This window comes from Podarcis filfolensis (assembly GCF_964270895.1).
Source record: "Podarcis filfolensis genome assembly, chromosome: W".
Taxonomy (NCBI): domain Eukaryota; kingdom Metazoa; phylum Chordata; class Lepidosauria; order Squamata; family Lacertidae; genus Podarcis; species Podarcis filfolensis.
The window spans coordinates 40,726,604-40,746,494 of record NC_139619.1 but is presented as its reverse complement, the minus strand read 5'-3'; positions in this window follow the sequence as shown (position 1 = coordinate 40,746,494).

The window sequence follows — 19,891 nt, the reverse complement described above, 5'->3', positions numbered from 1 at the left end:
TTAGAGCTCAACGTCGAGCCTACCAAGTGGCGATAGCGACGGTGAGGAGGACCATTGTTGCTGGATCTGTTGGTGAAAACAGTACCAGGAGACTCTTTCAGGTGGTTCACAGTCTAACAGAACCACCTTTGCCATCAGGGTCTGATACAGAGTCCAAGATCTCCTGTAATGACTCCTGTCATGAGTTTTTCTGCAGATAAAAAGAGGTAGACTCCACCAAGGGAGGAGGGTGCCAGAGCTCTGCCTAGTCAGAGACATAGTATGGCTTGCCAGTTCCCGGGGCCACGTGGAGGAGGGGGTAGGAGGGAGGGAAACAGACGGAGTATGCATGCGCATTCGACTGCCTAATGGCATCCACATCACCCAGGGGATCACAGCCACAGAGATAAGAAAAGAAGAGCCATCCCATTGTCTGGAGAGGTCACTTACCTGATTGCATGGACAAGCCGTTGTCATCGGACCCCAGTGATGGAAGCGTGCAGCTGTATTGAGGCAGCACTAACAATTTTGTGCCTGGGGCGACTGCCCCTGTGCCCCCGCAGCCCACTACGCCACTGGGTCTAGTCAAGTTGGATGCGATCCATTACAACCTGTTGCCTCTGAGGATGTGGACAGACTTGAACGAGTGAAACCTACCACCTGAAGAAGTGATTGTTCAACTGCTTATTAAAAAGACATATTTGGACCTGGCCATTATGTCCAATTATTGTCCAGTCTCAAACTTACCATTCCTGGGCAAGGTGATTGAACGGATGGTCACTGAACAACTCCAGGCATGTCTGGAGAATAATGCAAAATATAGATGTCTTGGTAAAATCTCAGGATATACTATAAATAGGTCCAAATCAGAGTTGATGTTATTAGGAAATATATATTTTTGTTCAACTGTTTAAACAATACCAATTTCATACTTGTACAGAAAATGTTAATTATCTAGGCACATTACTACCATGAGATTTATCAGCAAAGTATTCCCCTCAGCTCTTCCTCCTGACTAGGCGGCTTCTGTGGGAGAAGAGAGCTGTCACGTGCCTTGCCCGCTACCTTTTTAACAACCCAGCTGACCTCAGTGCATTTTGTCCTTTCCCTCAGGCAGCAAAATGTCTTAGGCTTGCCTTGGGAATAAGTACTCGCCAAGCTGCAATGTTTTGTTTCAGAACCCACTCGCATAAATTTAAAAAGGAAAAGAAGGGAATGTTTTTTTTAAAAAAAAATGATGTGCCCAGAACTCCTTTCTCTGATCAGTGAGTAAGCCCAAACAGCTCCCACACATCTGGCCTTAGGACTTCCAGAGCGGATGTGTGATCCCAAGCCATTGTTTGACATGCCATATTTTTCATTTCAGCATTGGAGCGCTCTTGCAGAGACTGTCCCTTTGTTCAGAATGTCACAGGCCCAGAGTGAAAAACTGACACTCCTAATTTCAAGCTCAGGCCCTCCAGGTGTTTCTGGACTCCAGATCCTATAACCCCAGACCATTGGTCATGATGGTGATGGGCATTGGAGACCAGCAAAATCTGGAGGGACACAGATTCCCCACCTCAGCTGTAGAAAAATATGCTTTACTGTCTTAAGGCAGGCTTTGAAATGTGGATCCAGCAACTTCTGAGTTAAGGGGCAGACCAGCGATAGCTGATCCCATTTCAGGCTGAGGGCCACACTGATTCATGGTCAACATGTCAAAGTAAGTGCCACTGAAGTGTAAAAGCGGGTGCAGGCATATATATTTTTAAGGACCACATTGTTTGGGGCTTGGTGGAGTCACGAAAAGCTTTGGACCTCACAGAATAACAGCAAGGGATCCTCAGGAGAGGTCAGTTATAACAGTATTATTTTCCCCGTATGTGGGGTGGAGTGGGGGGGGGCAGGGCTTATAAAGTGAAGTTGATCCTCCACTGTGGGTTAAAAAGATAAAGGTAAAGGTACCCCTGCCCGTACGGGCCAGTCTTGACAGACTCTAGGGTTGTGCGCTCATCTCACTCTAGAGGCCGGGAGCCAGCGCTGTCCGCAGACACTTCCGGGTCACGTGGCCAGCGTGACGAAGCTGCTCTGGCGAGCCAGCACCAGAGCAGCACACGGAATGCCGTTTACCTTCCCGCTATAAAACGGTACCTATTTATCTACTTGCACTTAAGGGTGCTTTCGAACTGCTAGGTGGGCAGGAGCTGGGACCGAACGACGGGAGCTCACCCCGCTGCGGGGATTTGAACCGCCGACCATGCGATCGGCAAGTCCTAGGCGCTGAGGTTTTACCCACAGCGCCACCCGCGTCCCGTTCCACTGTGGGTTACTTTTGTTCAAAGCAAGATTCCTCTGGAGGGAGAGGATGTTGCAAAGTAAGTCAGAGGCAAAGCAGCCCCAAGCCAGGTTCTGTGTTTGCACACATGATTTGCAGTGAGCCAAGGGCTGAATTGCTGCTGTTGTTTCATAGCCCAGAACAGCAGGTGTAGGCGAAAGGTCTAAAGTTAGACAACCAGGTCTTGGTCAAGGCATCCGCTGACCAGCAGGCCATAGAGAAGAGGAACGTCAGCATTTCAACTCTGAGCCAAAGGTTTGGCTTTTGCTATTTTTGGACACCCTTGGTCATGAGCCAAGTGTGATTCTCGAACTGTGAATGCTGACTTTGCCAAATCCATACAGGCCCTTTTCATCTCTCATGCTCAGGAAGTAGCAGCCACAGCTCAGGAGAGGATTTTTCATTTGCTCCTTTTCCATGGGGTGGGGAAAACTCAACACTTTTAATCTTGTCTTATTTTTATGCAAATTGGGTGGTCTGCACCCTCTCTTTAGCACAGATGGCCTGCAGGAGAATTTCCTGTCCTTAAAAGTAAAACTGAACTTTTTTGGCAGTGCAACTGCAGGGAAGGCATTGTCTGCCACGTTTGCAGTTGAAGGCAGAGCTTGGGGGGCGGGGGCAGGAATGTTCAGCAGAGGGCAACCAAAATTATCAAGGGGCTGGAGCAACTCCCAGATGAGAAGCTAAAACATTTGGGGCTTTCTAGTTTAGGGGGGAAATGAGTAAGGGAGGACACGGTCAGGGGTACACGCATAGTGTAGAGAAAGTGGAATGCGGTAAGTTTTTCATCCCTCCATAATTCCAAAACCCAATGGGGTCATCCAATTGTGGGTTACTGGGTGGTTGTTGTTTTTATTTTGATTACAGTCGTACCTTGGAAGTTGAATGGAATCAGTTCCGGGAGCCAAAACGTTCAAGAACTAAGCTGTTTGAAAACGAAGGTACAAGAGCAAAAAAAGAGGACAGCCTGAGGCACTGCCAGCCTGAGCTGGGAAAAGAGGTGGGCGGGGTCGCCACTGCCATGCCCCTTTCCCCAGCTCGGGCTGGCAGGGGCCATGACGGGCAGAGCAGCCCACTCCCGAGCCACCTGAGCCCGAGACCCCACCAACTCCCCCTCAACCTGGACATTTCCTTTAAAATGTAAAAAATCGCCCAGATAGGCATGTTGGTCCCCCAAAAGAGGACATGTCCGGGTTTCCCCAGACATATGGCAACCCTAAATTGTCGTGGAAGATGACCCTGAAAATACTGGCAAAGCCTTGTATGGTACGGCATGGAAAGGGGAACTAGAATAAAGGACTGAAGGGGCTGCATTAGTGAGGTTGTTAGAGCAAGTTTCCTTGGAATGAGGCTCAGCAGAGACTGTGGTGTCTTTATGATATATGGTTTATTCACACACATATACAACCTGAGCCGAAGATGGAGAGGCTCACAGCATTAACGCCCCAGAAGGTCTTGCTTCTTCCAGTTACAGCCTTCGAATCAAGAAGAAATCAGGCATGGCTCTCTCTCTGTGACTTCTGCCAACTTCCAGCCCAGCTCTCTCTTTTTTTTTTTTATAAAATTTTTATTGGTTTTTTAACACTTAATAATAGACAATACAAAACAATACAGAAACAAACAAACATATAAACACGTATAATTTCTTCACATTTTTTCTTAAACCTTCTTTCATCGACTTCCTCATACCTCCCCTTTCTGCATCCCTGTTTTAAGGTTTTCCAGCAAGCCCCAATGTCAACTTATAACACTTTTTTTCCCTTTGAATCCTTTTTCTCATATCCAATTATTTTTCCCCGCAATTCTGTTTTACCTGACCCAAAACATTTTAGCACTCATTAATTTTGCAACAGTTCTTGAGATAAACTTTAAATTTCTTCCAATCTTCTTCCACCGTCTCTCTCCCTTGGTCACGGATTCTGCCAGTCATCTCCGCCAGTCCCATGTAGTCAATCACCTTGGTCTGCCATTCTTCCAGTGTGGGTAGTTCTTGTGTCTTCCAGTACTTTGCTAGAAGTACTCTTGCTGCTGTTGTAGCATACATAAAAAACATCCTATCTTTCCTTGATACCAATTGGCCCACCATGCCCAGGAGAAAGGCTTCCGGTTTCTTCACAAATGTGCATTTAAGCACCTTCTTCATTTCATTATAAATCATTTCCCAGAAGACCTTAATCCTTGGGCACGTCCACCAAAGGTGGTAAAAGGTACCTTCAGTTTCCTTACATTTCCAACATTTATTATTGGGCATGTGGTAAATTTTTGCAAGCTTGACTGGAGTCATGTACCACCTATAGATCATTTTCATAATGTTTTCTCTTAAGGCATTACATGCCGTAAACTTTATACCGGTGGTCCATAGCTGTTCCCAGTCAGCAAACATAATGTCATGACCGATATCTTGTGCCCATTTAATCATAGCTGATTTAACCGTCTCATCCTGTGTATTCCATTTCAACAGCAAGTTATACATTCTTGACAAATTTTTAGTACTGGGTTCCAAAAGCTCTGTTTCTAATTTTGACCTCTCCACCTGGAATCCAATTTTCCTGTCCTGTTTAAAAACTTCATTTATCTGATAGTAATGTAACCAATCTCTTACTTTTGACTTCAGTTTCTCGTAACTCTGCAATTTCACTTTTCCCTCCTCATATTCTATAATTTCCCAATATTTTGGCCATTTTGATTCCATATTAAGTTTTTTCACTTCCTTAGCTTCCATTGGTGACAACCACCTAGGGGTTTTGTTTTCTAACAAATCTTTATACCGGGTCCACACATTATATAATGCTTTCCTAACAATATGGTTTTTAAAACCTTGATGAGCTTTAACCTTGTCATACCATATATACGCATGCCAGCCGAATCTATTATTGAACCCTTCCAGATCCAAAATGTCTGTATTTTCAAGAAGCAGCCAGTTTTTCAGCCAGCAGAAAGCCGCTGATTCATAATAAAGCTTTAAGTCCGGCAGGGCAAACCCCCCTCTTTCTTTTGCATCTGTTAATATCTTAAATTTTATTCTGGGCTTTTTGCCCTGCCAGACAAATTTAGATATATCTTTCTGCCACCTCTTGAAACATTCCATTTTGTCCAAAATCTGCAATGTTTGAAACAAAAACAGCATTCTCGGCAAGACGTTCATCTTGATAACTGCAATTCTGCCCAACAAGGAAAGTCTCAAATTTGACCATGTTTCTAGATCTTTCTTAACTTCTGACCAACATTTCTCATAATTGTCTTTAACTAAGTTCACATTCTTAGATGTCAAATTAATCCCTAGGTATTTCACCTTCTTTGCTACTGTCAGACCAGTTTCACTCTGAAACTTCTCCCTTTCAACAGCTGTTAAATTTTTATCCAGTACTTTCGTTTTCTGTTTGTTCAGCTTAAAACCTGCTACTTGACCAAATATTTGTATTAATTCTAAGACTCTTTTCGTACTAGTGTCTGGCTCTTGCAAGGTTAAAACTAGGTCATCTGCAAATGCTCTCAGTTTATACTGTTTAGCTCCGACCTGAATCCCTTTAACCAGCTGATCCTCTCTAATCATGTTTAATAAGACCTCCAGGACCGATATAAAAAGTAGTGGGGATATTGGGCATCCCTGTCGTGTCCCTTTCTCAATAGCAAGCTCTTCTGTAACCACATTATTTACAATCAATTTTGCTTTTTGTTCAGAATAAATTGCACTTATACCATTTTCAAAACCTTGGCCTACCCCCATCCCTTGAAGATTCTTTCTCATAAACTTCCAAGAAATGTTGTCAAAGGCCTTCTCCGCGTCCACAAATATTAAAACTGCCTTAGTGTTAATATTAACTTCCAATAACTCCATAATGTCTATTATGTTTCTCACATTGTCTGACAAATGTCTTCCTGGAAGAAAGCCCGCTTGGTCCTTATGAATCTCCCCCACCAAAACTCTTTTCAGTCTTTTTGCCAAAATGTCTGCAAAAATTTTGTAATCCACATTGAGTAGTGATATAGGGCGGTAGTTCTTAACCTGGTTTTTTTCAGTCTCTGTCTTTGGTATAAGTGTAATGTAAGCTTCTTTCCACGATTCAGGTGCCTTCTTCCCCTCTAAAATTTCGTTGCAGACCTCCTTCAACGGTTGCATAAGCCATTCTTTCAAAGCTTTGTAATATCTGGAGGTCAGTCCATCAGGTCCTGGAGATTTTCCCAATTGCATATTTTGAATGGCTCCCTCAATTTCTTGGTCAGTTATCTTCTGGTTCAAAATCACTCTACTTTGTTCAGAAATTTTTTGTAATCCATATTTTTTAAGAAATTCTTCTATTTCTTTTTCATTCACCGGCCCTTGTGCATAAAGTCTCTTGAAATAACTCTGAAAACAGTTTCTAATCTCATTTGGTTTATAAATGTTCTTTCCCTCCACTTCTAAATTGGTAACCGTATTCTGTTTTCGTCTCTTCTTCAATTGCCATGCCAGAAATTTCCCACATTTATCTGCCGATTCAAATGTCCTTTGTCTCATTTGTTTTATTTTCCATTCTATCTCTTGGTTCATCAATTCCATATATTGTCTCTGGTAAAACTTAATTTCTCTCAAAATTTCATGTGACTTTGGTTTAGATCTCAGTCTTTTTTCTCCTTCTTTTATCTTTTCCAAAATCTTATCCTTTTGCTCATTCTGTCTCTTCCTTTTTATGGCATTCTGTTGTATTAAAAAACCTCGCATGACGGCTTTACTTGCGTCCCAAATTACTCTTTTTTCCACTTCTGTTCTCAGGTTTATCTCAAAGTAATCCTTTATTGCTTTCTGGGCCTTTTTGTACACCTCTTCATCTCTAAACAGGGAGTCATTCATCCTCCATCTAAAGGAACCAGCTGTTGTTGGGTTCATCTCCATCTTTACGGCGTTATGGTCGGAACAAGTCTTTGGGCAGATTTCCACTTTTTTAATCTTTGGTGCCATCCCACTAGATATCCAATTCTAGTCCAAGTCATTTTTGCCTCAGAGAAAAAAGTTCCCTCTCTCTCAAGAGGGTTTCTTGTTCTCCAAATGTCAATCAGGTTCATGTTGTCAGTCATTTCAAAAAGGTCTTAGGTAGTCTCCCATCCTTGGAGACCACCTGTCTTTGTGCTTTATCCATATTTGTAGAGACCACTCCATTCATGTCTCCCATTAAAATTACATTATAGTCTAGATAGTCCATTAGTGTCTCGTGCAATTTCTTAAAGAATTCTGACTTCCCTTCATTCGGTGCATAGACTCCTATTACCAATAATTTTTCTCCTTGAACTTGAATTTCAATTGCCAAATATCTTCCTTGTTCATCTTTAAATTTTAGTTTAGGTACCAATCTTTCCTTTGCATAAATTACCACTCCTCTTTTCTTCACTTTGTCAGATGAAATAAATTCTTGTCCTAATCTTTTATTAATGAGTAGTTTTCGATGTATTCTGGTCACATGAGTTTCTTGTAAGCAAATCAAGTCTAATTGTTCTTTTTTCAAAATATGAAACACCTCCCTCCTTTTTCTAGGATGGTTCAGTCCATTACAATTCCAGCTTAAAATTTGCAGAGACATCTTGTTTTTTTTTACTTAGATACTCCTCCAACTGCTCCAAGTAAACCTTCTTCTGTTAATGTTTTAGCTCCAAAAGATAAGTTTGAAATATCCAGTATTTTTGCTGAGTCTGTAGTTTCCACCGTTTCCTTCTGAAGGTCCTCCTCGTTCCTTGCCAAAAATTGTTCTTTATCTAGCACTGTTTTTATCTTGATTTTCTTTCCTTTGTAATTGAAGGACAGGCCTTGCGGGAACTCCCATCTGAATGGTATGTTGTTCTTTCTCAGTAAAGTGACCAAATCCTTATAGTAGGTCCTGACTTCCAAGATATATTTAGGAATATCTTTAAAAATCTGAACACGAAAATCTCCAATCTCAAGAGCTCTTTGAAAATGTAAATTTAGTATCTTGTCCCTCTCCTCCTGAGATCTCAAAGTTATTAAACAATCTCTAGGGCTCTTTCTGTTTTGTTTCCTGCCCAGTCTGAAAGCAGTTGTTATCTTAAATTCCTCTTCTTTCAAGCTGTCCTGCCAAAATTCCAGAAATTCTTTTGTAAGATATTCTGTCAGATTGTCCTTTTCATTTTCTGGAATCAATCTTAATCTTAGATTTCTGTTTTTCCTCTGTAATTCCAATAAAGACAGGGCAGCATCATGTTCTTCTAGCTTTTTACAGACTGGCACCAACTTTTCCTGTGTATTTTCTGCAGAAACTTTCGCTTCTTCTGCAGAGGTTTTCGCTTCCTCTGCAATCTTTCTGGTTGCCTCACTTTCTTGAACTAATTTATTTATTGTCTCTGTATTTTTATCTATTTTTGTTGACAGTTCATTCAGCTGTTTAGAATTTTCAGTGCTCTGCTTCGTAAGCGCTTCCAGAGATTCGTTTATTCTAACTAATGCATTGGCCACAGCTGCAGCATCCATGGGAGAAGTCATAACAGGTGCAACTGGATTTGTTACTGAGGCCCTTCTCTTTTGTTCCACTTTTCCTTTAGCTCTCGTTACTCTTGCTTCTATTGGGCCACTCATGTCCCAAGGTCATTCCCACGGGAATAGCTTTCAAATGGGAAATTCCACAGGCCTGTTTCTCACAGTAAAAATTGCAGCAATTGTAACAATTTTTCTGCGGCCTCTAGAGGGAGCCGCTCAAAGTTCCAAGTACCAAAAACAAAAAGTTCCCTTCAAAAGAAAAACAATAGTAACAGACTATTCCAATATTCTCCAAATATACTCAGATGTATCTTTCCAGAGTGCCCATTTGTATCCAATAAAGTGTTTACTTGTTGCAAAAGGTGTAAAGAGCCAACTTTGTTACCAGTCTCTAAATGACAGCTCTCCGTCCCGGTGACTCACTTTCCAGGCAGTTCTCCCCAAGGGTTCAGAACGGCAGAAGTCTCCCCTTCTATGCTTCTTCCGTGCAGGTATAACAGTTCACAATTCCCCCCCCCCTGCCCCTGCCTGCTGCGGGGGGGAATTAAGTCCAATGTCTGAGTCCGTTAAGTTTAAAGCTGCTTCCTGTCAAATTGCAGCTTCCTATTTCATTGCTTTGTTTACATGCAGTCCGAGGAAGGCAGACTTCCTTATTTTTTGCCTTCTCCGTTTTCAGCCAAATTCTTGAAATTTCTTTTAATAATATCTTTCCGTCTTACTCACGGGTAATCCAATTCAGTCCAAATGTCAGGAAGGAATCGGCGCTCTCCGCTAATGGCGACGCGGCTTCGCTCCACGGGCTGGGTAGCGACTCTCAGCTCCGCGCTCACCCGATGCCGCTCCGGAGCCTTTAAAAAGGCTCCTTTGCGGTAAAGGGGGGCGCTTAAGGTGCCCACCGAGTCTCCGTGTTCCCAGGCTTTTGCGCCTGTGATTTTAGGGGTCCCCGCTTCGCCGTAGCGGTCAGACCCGAACTCGTGGAGCAGTCTCCCTGAGCGGAGCTCAGCGGGAGACCGCCATTAAGCGCTGGCGCCAACCGGACCAGCCCAGCTCTCTCACACAACTCTGACCTTTTCCTTTCTCATTCCCAGCCAGGCGAGGGAGGAGGCCCACCCTCATTTGCCCTCTGGCACAGAGCAACCACAAGGTACATAGGTGGCAACTATGACCCTTGCTTGGTTAATTCAACAATGGAATCGTCCATTAGATTTTCACCCTTGCAGACTAGCTCCTAAACTCACAATGCTGAAGGACTAGGCAAGACCAAGGCTATTTCAAAACCAGTTTTTAGATGCATTTAGCTTTGTGTTCTATAGATTTTAGCCCAATATTGATTGATGGGGAATGGAGGCTTATTTTGGGATGGTTTGTGGTGCACAGCCCTGTCTTGTCTTGTCCTTGTGTGTGTGTGTGTTTTCAAGGGCTTTTTGCTTGTTCACCGGGATCCTTCAGAAGGAAGAGACAAAAGAGTAGTGGTATTTTAGGACAACATAACAAAAACTTATGCAGGCATAGCCTATTTCATCAGAAGCATAAAGGAGACTGAGGAGGTTGACTGATAGTTTGAGGTATTGGTTGAGGCTAAGGCACCTGAAAAATCATATCACCCCTTATATACCCAATGGATGGCTCTGCTCTGCAGATGACGGCTTCCTGCAGGTACCATCTTATCGGGGGTCCCTTCTCTGCTATCTTTTCAATGCCTACTTCCTCTTCCTCTTTCAAGAAGCCTTCTAAGGAGAGATTTTTCTTAGTCTGCTTCTGTGTAGGAACTGTTTTTGGATGTTTTGGTTGTTTAACTGTTGTGTCTTTGCTGCCCTGGACTCCTTTGGGAGGAAGGGTGGAATATAAGGATGCCGAGTAGTGCCTCCTGTTAGGATATTTCCGTTCCACCTTAAAAGGGAGCAGGATGTTTGTGTCACAGCCTGTGCATTTCCTGTTCACAGGATGTTTATGTTTTCTGTTGCTTTCGTTTTTCTTCTTGGTGTCGAAGACACTGAAGCAGGCAGTCATGTTTTTTTTTGTTCTGATCAACGCTGAATAAAACTTGTAAATAATGCTCTCCTGAGTGCGACTTTTGCTGTGCATTATCTGCTGATAGAGTGTGCATGAGCCCAGGAATGTGGCAATCTATTTCTGGAGCTCGTGTCGCTAATTGCTGATACTGCATGTCTACGGGAGATCGATGGACGTCCGGAGACGACGTGGAGTCATGATGGACATTATCTCCCTGGCAGTATCCCAACAACAGGTTTCGGGCCCAGATTCACGGCACTTACAGGAGAGTAAGACTGCGATAGACTGCTGAGGTATGTGTGGGAAAGCAAAAGCAAATGAGGCTTTTCTGTTTGCCGCGGCAAGAGTCTCTGATGTCCGGCTGGCCTAATTGGCCTGGGAGCCGAGCCAAGCAGGCTTCGTGATTTATGGGTGCCAAGATAAGGAGTCTCTGAAGTGAAAAAGACTCACGGCTCAAGTAAAGAGCTGGAATGGAGTTTTTCCATGCCTCTGAAGCTGCTGAGTGCCCAAAGTTAAACAGGCACAATTATGAGACCTGGGCAAAATGGTGTGAGAGTTTGCTGCGTCAGTTTGGAGTGTGGCATACTGTGTGTGAAGCCCCTCCAGTTCCTCTGACAGATAGATGGAAGGCTCAGAATTCGAAAGCCGTAGACGTAATAGTCTTGTCCGTCTCTCTGGAGGAAATTGCTACGCTAGCTGGCAACACGACTGCACGTCAGATGTGGAATGCTTTGAAAGTTGCTCATCTGCCAGTCATCCCAGCCCAGAGTTTGACTGCATCGGAGGTCCTGGCTGTTTCCCAGAATGCGAGTGAATGCAGGGATGCCGAGGGCACCGGTTGCAAGCTGTAGGGGGAGCTGACTGTGATGTCATCCCAGGCAGCATTCCAGCCTCCAGGGGAAGCCAAGGAGTCGGCAGCTGAGAGCTCTGTTTCCCATGGGAGCCAAGGTCAACTTTGCAGAGGCCGGAAGGCCAGAAGTAAACAGATACAGATGCCTGCAGATGGCCCGAAGCAGAAGGGGGGTGAAAGGCCCACGCCAGTGGAAAACAAGGCTTTGTTTGCTGGCACAGCTTCACCAAAGGCTAAAGGCAAGTTTGATGGCCAGGAGCAGGGGGGCAAGCAGCAAAAGCCCACGCCGGTGGAAAACAAGGTTTTGCTTAGTGGAAAAGCTGCTCCAAAGGCCAAGGCCAGATTTATTGTGGACTCTGGTGCGAGCCGCCATTTGTCAAAAGATAAGCACCTGTTTATCTCCTTCACACCTCAAGATGGAGCGATCCACCTGGCTGATGGAAGGACGTTGCAAATTGCAGGAGTAGGGACTGTGAAACTGGCAAGTCTGCACACTACCATCAGAGATGTACTTTTTGTTCCAGGTGCTGCGGACAATTTGCTTAGTGTCCCACAGCTGACTGGGCGTGGTTTTGAGATTTCCTTCAAGAGGAGCGTCTGTGTCATCAGGAAAGGCAAAGAGGACATTTTGCTTGCAAAGTTTATGGATGGCTTATTCTGTATAACTTATGATGACAATGCTATTATGTCTAATGTTGATTCTTGTTGTGTTGCACAAACTAACAAAGTTCTCCATGCAGGATGTATTCATGATCAACATCGAAGATTTTGTCACATGTCTTCGCAGGCGCTGGCCAAGATGCCTGAGTTGGTTGAAGGTTTGAACATCAAACCCTGTAAGTTTCACATGAAATGTGTATCTTGTGCAGAGAACAAGGTGAAGGTTGCTCCAAAAGGCAAGGAGTCTAGCAGGCAGGCTTCCAAACCCTACCAGCTAGTGCACGCAGACCTGGTTGGTCCACTTGTGCCCTCTTTGGGTGGAGCAAGGTACTTCATGGTTCTAATTGATTCTTTTTCTAGGTACATTCATGTGTTTATGCTTGAGCAGAAATCGCAAGTGTTTCCTAGGTTCAAGGCATTCTGTGCTTGGTTGGAGAATGTTCACAGTAAACGTATCGGCTGTTTGTTTACTGATCGGGGCGGGGAGTTCACTTCTCAGCAGTTTGAAGCTTTCCTGACTGAGAAGGGAATCCAGCATGACTTGTCAACGCCTAGATCGCCATGGATGAATGGACTTGCGGAGCGAGCAAATCAGACTTTGCTTCAAGGCCTGAAAACCTTGTTGCATGATGCCAACCTCCCTGAGAAGTTTTGGGGGGAAGCTCTGTCGACGTTTGTTTATTCCTATAATCGCAGACTGTCATCACCTATTGGTTGTACTCCCTACGAGAAGATGTTTGGTAAGAAACCGAACGTCAAGCACATGAGAATCTTTGGTTCTGACATGTGGGTACACACCCCACAGAGCAACAAGCTTGGGAAGCGTGGGGCACATGGTTTGTTCATGGGGTACGAAAAAGGTGCATACAGAGTATGGATGACTAACTCTAAGTCCATTAAGTTCACAAAGAGTGTTGAGTACAATCCTAAGTGGGGGGAAAATGTGGGAATTTTCCAGAGTTACCCAGAGGAGGATGAAGGTGATGTGAAAAAGGCAGATAATGTTGAGAAAGCTGAGAAAGCTGAGAAAGCTGAGGATGAGGATGATGATGGTGGTGGTGGTGGTGATGATCAGAGTTCGGATTCCAGTTCAGTGGGCGGCGCTGCTGCTGGTGTCAGCGACAGTGATGACACAGCAGACTACAAGAGCGCAAAGGCCTCAGTCAGACCATCTGATGCATCTGACAATGAACTGGAAGAACCACTGTTCACCATTGGTCACTTTTCTCCTAAGAAGGAGGAGATGAGTCCAGAAGACTTGCGTCTGGTTCACAGGTCTGAAAGGGCGACCAAAGGCAGACCTCCAAAGAGATTTGCTGATGAGTTTGCTAAGACGGCAACTGCTGTTCTTAGTAGCTTAGAGAAGGTGTGGGAACCTTCAAGCTTCAAAGAGGTTCAGGAGTTAACCTCTAAAGATGCTGAGCCTTGGCTTAATGCCATGAAGGCTGAAGTTGATTCCTTGAACAGGAACCAAACTAAGATGGCGGCGCGTGTAGATGCAGCGGCTGGTTGCTCCTTAACTCAGAATTTGGCTTTTTTGTCCTGCCAAAATAGACTTGTTTATAGTCGGCAGGACATGTTATCTATTCGGCTACGGAGTGAGTGCTGCACAAATTGTGAGTGTCTCCGCGTCTGCAAGGAAGATTTTTTGAGTTCAAAGAACTGGGGAGTAAAGAGACACAGGAGAGACCGTAAACAGAAGAGAGGCTGCAGAGGAGGAAGGCGATTAAGGCAATTAAGGCTAAAGACACAACATTATAACTTACCGCTTCCCAGCATTTTCTATGCGAACGTGAGATCTTTGGGGAATAAGCTGGAGGAGTGGAAATTGTGGATAGCAACGGAGAAAACTGTGAGTGAATGCTGTCTTCTGCTGCTTACAGAAACTTGGCTGACACCAATTACTCCTGACTCAGCCATAGAACTAACGGGCTATACAGTGTTCCGCCATGATAGAACAGAGGACTCTGGTAAAAGAAGGGGGGGAGGTTTGTGTGCATACGTGAATAACAGCTGGTGCACAAACCACGCTGTGATAGCTAGCCACTGCTCTCCAACTGTGGAATTTATGATGCTTAAATGCAGACCTATATATATCCCCCGAGAATTTACAGCAGTACTGATAACTATAGTATACATTGCACCTGATGCGAACACCAAAGAGGCAATGGGTCTTCTGCATGATGCCATTAGCAGACAACAAGGCAAGTATCCCGAGGCTGCATTTCTTGTATGCGGGGATTTCAACCAGGCAGATTTGAAAGTGGTTCTACCTAAATTCTATCAACACATAAAGTGTGCAACCAGGGGAGAAAAGACTCTGGACAGGCTGTATACAAATGTCAAACAGGCCTATAAGGCCGAACCATTGGCACATCTAGGCCAATCTGATCATGTGTTCCTGCTTCTGACTCCTGAATATATTCCATTGAGGAAACGGATTCCAGCTATAAAGAGGGATATTACAATATGGCCAGCTGAAGCATCCCAACAACTACAAGACTGTTTTCATGACACCGATTGGGAGGTATTCGCCCAACAGGATATAGAGACTCATACTGAGCAAGTGTTGGACTATATCAGGTTCTGCACTGACAATGTAACACAGAGGCGCCGGATAAAGATCTACCCAAACAGGAAGCCCTGGATGACAAGGGAGGTCCAGGGGTTGCTAAAGGCAAGAAATACTGCTTTCAGAAGTGGAAATAAGTCACTGTACAGCTTAGCTAGAGCGGATCTAAAGAGAGGTATCCGTGTAGCAAAGGAGGCGTATAGACAGCGGCTGGAGAATCATCTACAAAGTAACAACACCAGGCAGGTGTGGCAAGGTGTACAAGAATTAACAGGGTATAAATCCAAGGATTCCCTGGCAGACGAGGGAGGGGCATCCCTCGCAGAGGATTTGAATGCCTTTTTTGCCCGTTTTGAAGTAACATCTGCAGCAACACCTGCTGAGGCTTTACCACCACCACCACCACCACTCCCTGGGAAGGCTTTGCCATCATCACTACCATCACCATCATCAGTACAAAGGAATGTAGCAGTCTCTGTGGAAAAAGAAGAGATGAGGAAGGTGTTGAAGGGAATCAACCCAAGGAAGGCCACAGGGCCAGATGGGGTAGCTGGAAGGGTATTGAGAGACTGTGCAGATCAACTAGCAGGAGTTTTCACTGGGATTTTAAATCGATCCCTAGCCCAGGCTATTGTTCCATCCTGCCTAAAGTCCTCTATTATCGTTCCAATAGCAAAAAAACCTAACCCAGAAGATCTGAATGACTTTCGTCCAGTAGCACTCACACCTATAATCATGAAGTGCTTTGAAAAGCTGGTACGAAATCATGTCATTGCCTGCCTACCAGAGGGACTGGACACATTCCAATTTGCTTATAAAACAAAAAGATCGACAGAGGACGCTGTGGCGATTGCCCTCCATGCCGTCCTTGCACATTTGGAGCAGCGGGGGGGTTATGCCAGACTGCTTTTTTTAGATTTCAGCTCGGCATTTAATACCATTCTACCACAACGTCTGATGTCTAAACTGGAAGATCTGGGGCTTCCGTTATCACTTTGTGGGTGGATACTGGACTTTTTGTCAGACCGCTCCCAGAGGGTTCGGTTGGGCCCTTATACCTCTAAAATGCTTAAGACTAACATAGGAACACCACAGGAATGCGTACTCAGTCCGCTCCTTTATATTCTCTACACGTACGATTGTGTCGCTGCTCACCCTAGTAATAGGGTTGTCAAATTTGCAGATGACACAACCGTGATTGGGCTCATCCCTGAAAGGGAGGGTGAAACGGACTATAGAGATGAGGTGGAGCGGCTGACAGAGTGGTGCAGAGCTAACAACTTGCTCATAAATACAAGGAAGACAAAGGAGCTTGTGGTGGACTTCAGGAGACAGAAGAGCAATATCCAGCCACTTTTGATTGATGGGGTCTGTGTGGAGAGGGTAACAACGTTCAGATTTTTGGGCATTGAATTACAAGAGGATCTGTCCTGGAGTGTCAACACAAGGGGGCTTGTGAAGAAGGCGCAGCAGAGACTGTACTTTTTGAGAATTCTAAGGAAAAACCATCTTCCGCAGAAACTGCTGCTTGCTTTCTATCACTGTGCCATTGAGAGCGTGCTCACTTATGGCTTATGTGTGTGGTACGGAAGCTGTACTACCCAGGACAGGATGGGGTTGTGCAGAGTTGTTAAGGCAGCAGAGAGCATTGTTGGCTGCCCACTTTCCACATTAGAGCAGATTTATGCCACAAGGTGCCATAGGAAGGCACTGGACATAGTAAAAGATCCATCGCATCCTGGTCACTGTCTCTTCGAGCTCCTGCCGTCGGGACGGAGATACAGGACGATGAAGACAAGAACGAGCCGTCTTAAGAACAGCTTCTTCTCCAGAGCGATCTCAGCCCTGAATGGGAAGCCTGGACTTTGAAAGTCATCTAATCTTCCTTGCTGTACTATACTGTATTGTTTTAATTAGTCCCTGAGAGGGGGCAATGACAATAAAGATATTATTATTATATTATTATTATTAAACTTGGGAACTGGTACCGGTAGTCCCAGGAATGAGACTGGTTGGCAGCAAATGGGTCTTCAAGGCCAAGACAGACCAGAATGGCAAGGTTGTCAGACACAAAGCCAGATTGGTTGCCAGAGGTTTTTCACAGGTACCAGGACAGGATTACCACGAGACCTACTCGCCCACCGTCAAATATGAGAGCATTCGGCTGATGCTCAAAATCGCTGCAGAGGAGAAACTGCATGTTTCCCATCATGACATTAATACAGCTTTTTTGTACGGGATTTTGGGGGAGGAGCTGTACATGCTTCCACCTGATGGAATGCAGATACAGAAGGGAATGGTCTGTAAACTGCGGAAATCCTTATATGGTCTCAAGCAGAGTGCCAGGTGTTGGAACACAAAACTCACTGAGATGTTGCTTTCTCTAGGTTTTCACCAGGGCAAAGCTGATCCGTGTGTGTTTGTCAAAGAGGAGGGGCAAAACAAACTGTATTGTTTATGTTTTGTTGATGATCTTCTGATGTTTTGGAAGAATCAGGCTTTCTACCAAAGCACCCTAGCTCAGCTGAAGGAGCACTTTGACATGAAGGATCTTGGTGAGGTATCCAACTATCTTTCTCTGCAGGTGGAGAGGGACCAAGCAGGTAATTTTCTGGTACACCAAACACAGAAAATTGCTGATGTATTAACCAGGTTGAATTTGGTTGATGCAAACCCAGCAGACACACCGATGGTGACAGGTTACCAGGTAGATAGTACTGCTGAAGCGTTTTCTGACACTACGCTGTACAGATGCATTCTAGGCAAGTTGAATTTCATTGCTAGATGTTCAAGAGCTGACATAGCTGTAAGCACTAAACTGCTTAGCAGACATGCTAATAATCCTACTGTTCAGGATTGGAAAGCTCTGAAGCGCATAGCCCGCTATTTGAAAGGGACTATGCACTACAGGCTGAGGTTCACCAGTCAGAAGACTGGAGGTCTTGAAATCTTTGCAGATGCAAGTTTTGGAAGTGACACCACGGATGGTACAAGCACTTCTGGAGTATGCTACATGCACAACCACTGTTTGTTTGACTGGCTGTGCAAAAAGCAGACGACAGTTAGCCTAAGTTCCTGTGAAGCAGAACTCAATGCTCTGTCATTTTCACTCATGGATTGTGAATGGTTGGTGCAACTGTTTAAGGACATCGGAGTTTCTGTGAAATGTCCTATACAAGTGTATCAAGACAATAGATCCTGTTTGGCTTTGCTGAACTCAGAGAGTTGCAAGCAAAGAACCAAGTACTTGCAGATTAAGCTACATCGTGCAAGAGAGTGTATTCAGAAAGGACTCATTCAGGTGTCCTACATGGCAGGAAATGAAATTCCTGCTGATCTATTGTCTAAGGTTGTTAACAGAGAACAACTTAAGGTTTACGTACAAAGGTTGCAATTGGGTTGAACCACAGGTACTACAGGTTACACGGAAAGGGGGAGGATGTTAGGATATTTCCGTTCCACCTTAAAAGGGAGCAGGATGTTTGTGTCACAGCCTGCGCATTTCCTGTTCACAGGATGTTTATGTTTTCTGTTGCTTTCGTTTTTCTTCTTGGTGTCGAAGACACTGAAGCAGGCAGTCATGTTTTTTTTTGTTCTGATCAACGCTGAATAAAACTTGTAAATAATGCTCTCCTGAGTGCGACTTTTGCTGTGCATTATCTGCTGATAGAGTGTGCATGAGCCCAGGAATGTGGCAATCTATTTCTGGAGCTCGTGTCGCTAATTGCTGATACTGCGTGTCTACGGGAGATCGATGGACGTCCGGAGACGACGTGGAGTCATGATGGACATTATCTCCCTGGCAGTATCCCAACACCTCCTGCCCATACCTGAAGGTTTTGTGGAGGCGCCATAGCCTCAGTGTGTCAGCACCTGCATTGCATGCAGAAGGTCCCAGGTGCAGTCCCTAGCACCTGCAGTTAGAAGCTCAATGTAGGTAGGAGCCTCTCTCTGCCCAAGACCTTGGAGAGCTTCTGCCACTCAGGCTGGAAGTGGGCAATACTGGGCTAAATGGATCAATCAGGTTTAGGATCAGGGACTTCCTTCTCTTAAATGAGCTACCTTCCCAGGTGGATGAGCCCCACTGCTCGTCACTTCCCTCTACAGCACGGGCAGAAACCACCTTCTTGACTGTTGGACCCCCTAGTGGTCTCATCTGCTCAATTGTCCGGAGCCTGGCTGTCAGGGCTGATTCAGCTGCAGTTCAGCATCAAAACTCAGAGATGAGCAGTAAGGTGGACTCTTTCTTCAGAGAGACAAAACCCGACAGAGAAACTCCACAGGCAGGACTAGCCCCAGTTGCCAGAACGGAGGATCTTAGCCTCCTCCTAAGGTAGGGCTATCAGACATCAACAGCTTCTGGGTCTTCCTTTAAGAAGCTCAACAATTTGGGGGTCTTCCTAAAAATAGCTCCACAGCTTTCGGGGTGTCTTGGTTTCTACTTTTAGAAATATGGCATCCCTAGCCTAAGGCTCCTCCTCAGTCGGCTGACTTCCCAACAGTCGTGGAGGGGCTCTCTGTGCCTTTTGTTCTGCTCCATGTAATGCCTCCCTTGTTCCTGGGGACAGAGGAGGAGGGGAGAAGGGAACAGTGGACATGGCAGGTGCCTGGGGATCTGTTGCAGCCTCAGCCTCCACCTCCTTCTCCTGCTCCTCCTCAGCTGCCTCAGTCTCCCTTAAACCTGTTGCTTGTTTAGCCTCCAAGCCATCTGCTCCCCCTTCTTCTTCTTCTTCTGACCTGTCTCCTGCATCCCACCAGCAGTCTCCTGGCTTGGGGCCTTCCCACTTTGATGCTTCCCTGGGGGGTTCCCTGGCTGTAGCCGCCCACCATTCCTCCTCCTCTAACCAGTACCCGACACTAGCTTTGCATGCAGGGGAAGCCCCTAACTCACTGAGGGTTTGAGACCCATCAACTCCCCTCACCTGGTTAGCCCGCCAGTTGAAGCCATTCCTGGGGTGTGGCTGCTGCTGCAGACTGACAGTTTCTAAGAGCCACAGGTGAGAGCTGTAGTGACCAAAGGTGGACAAACTACCCCAG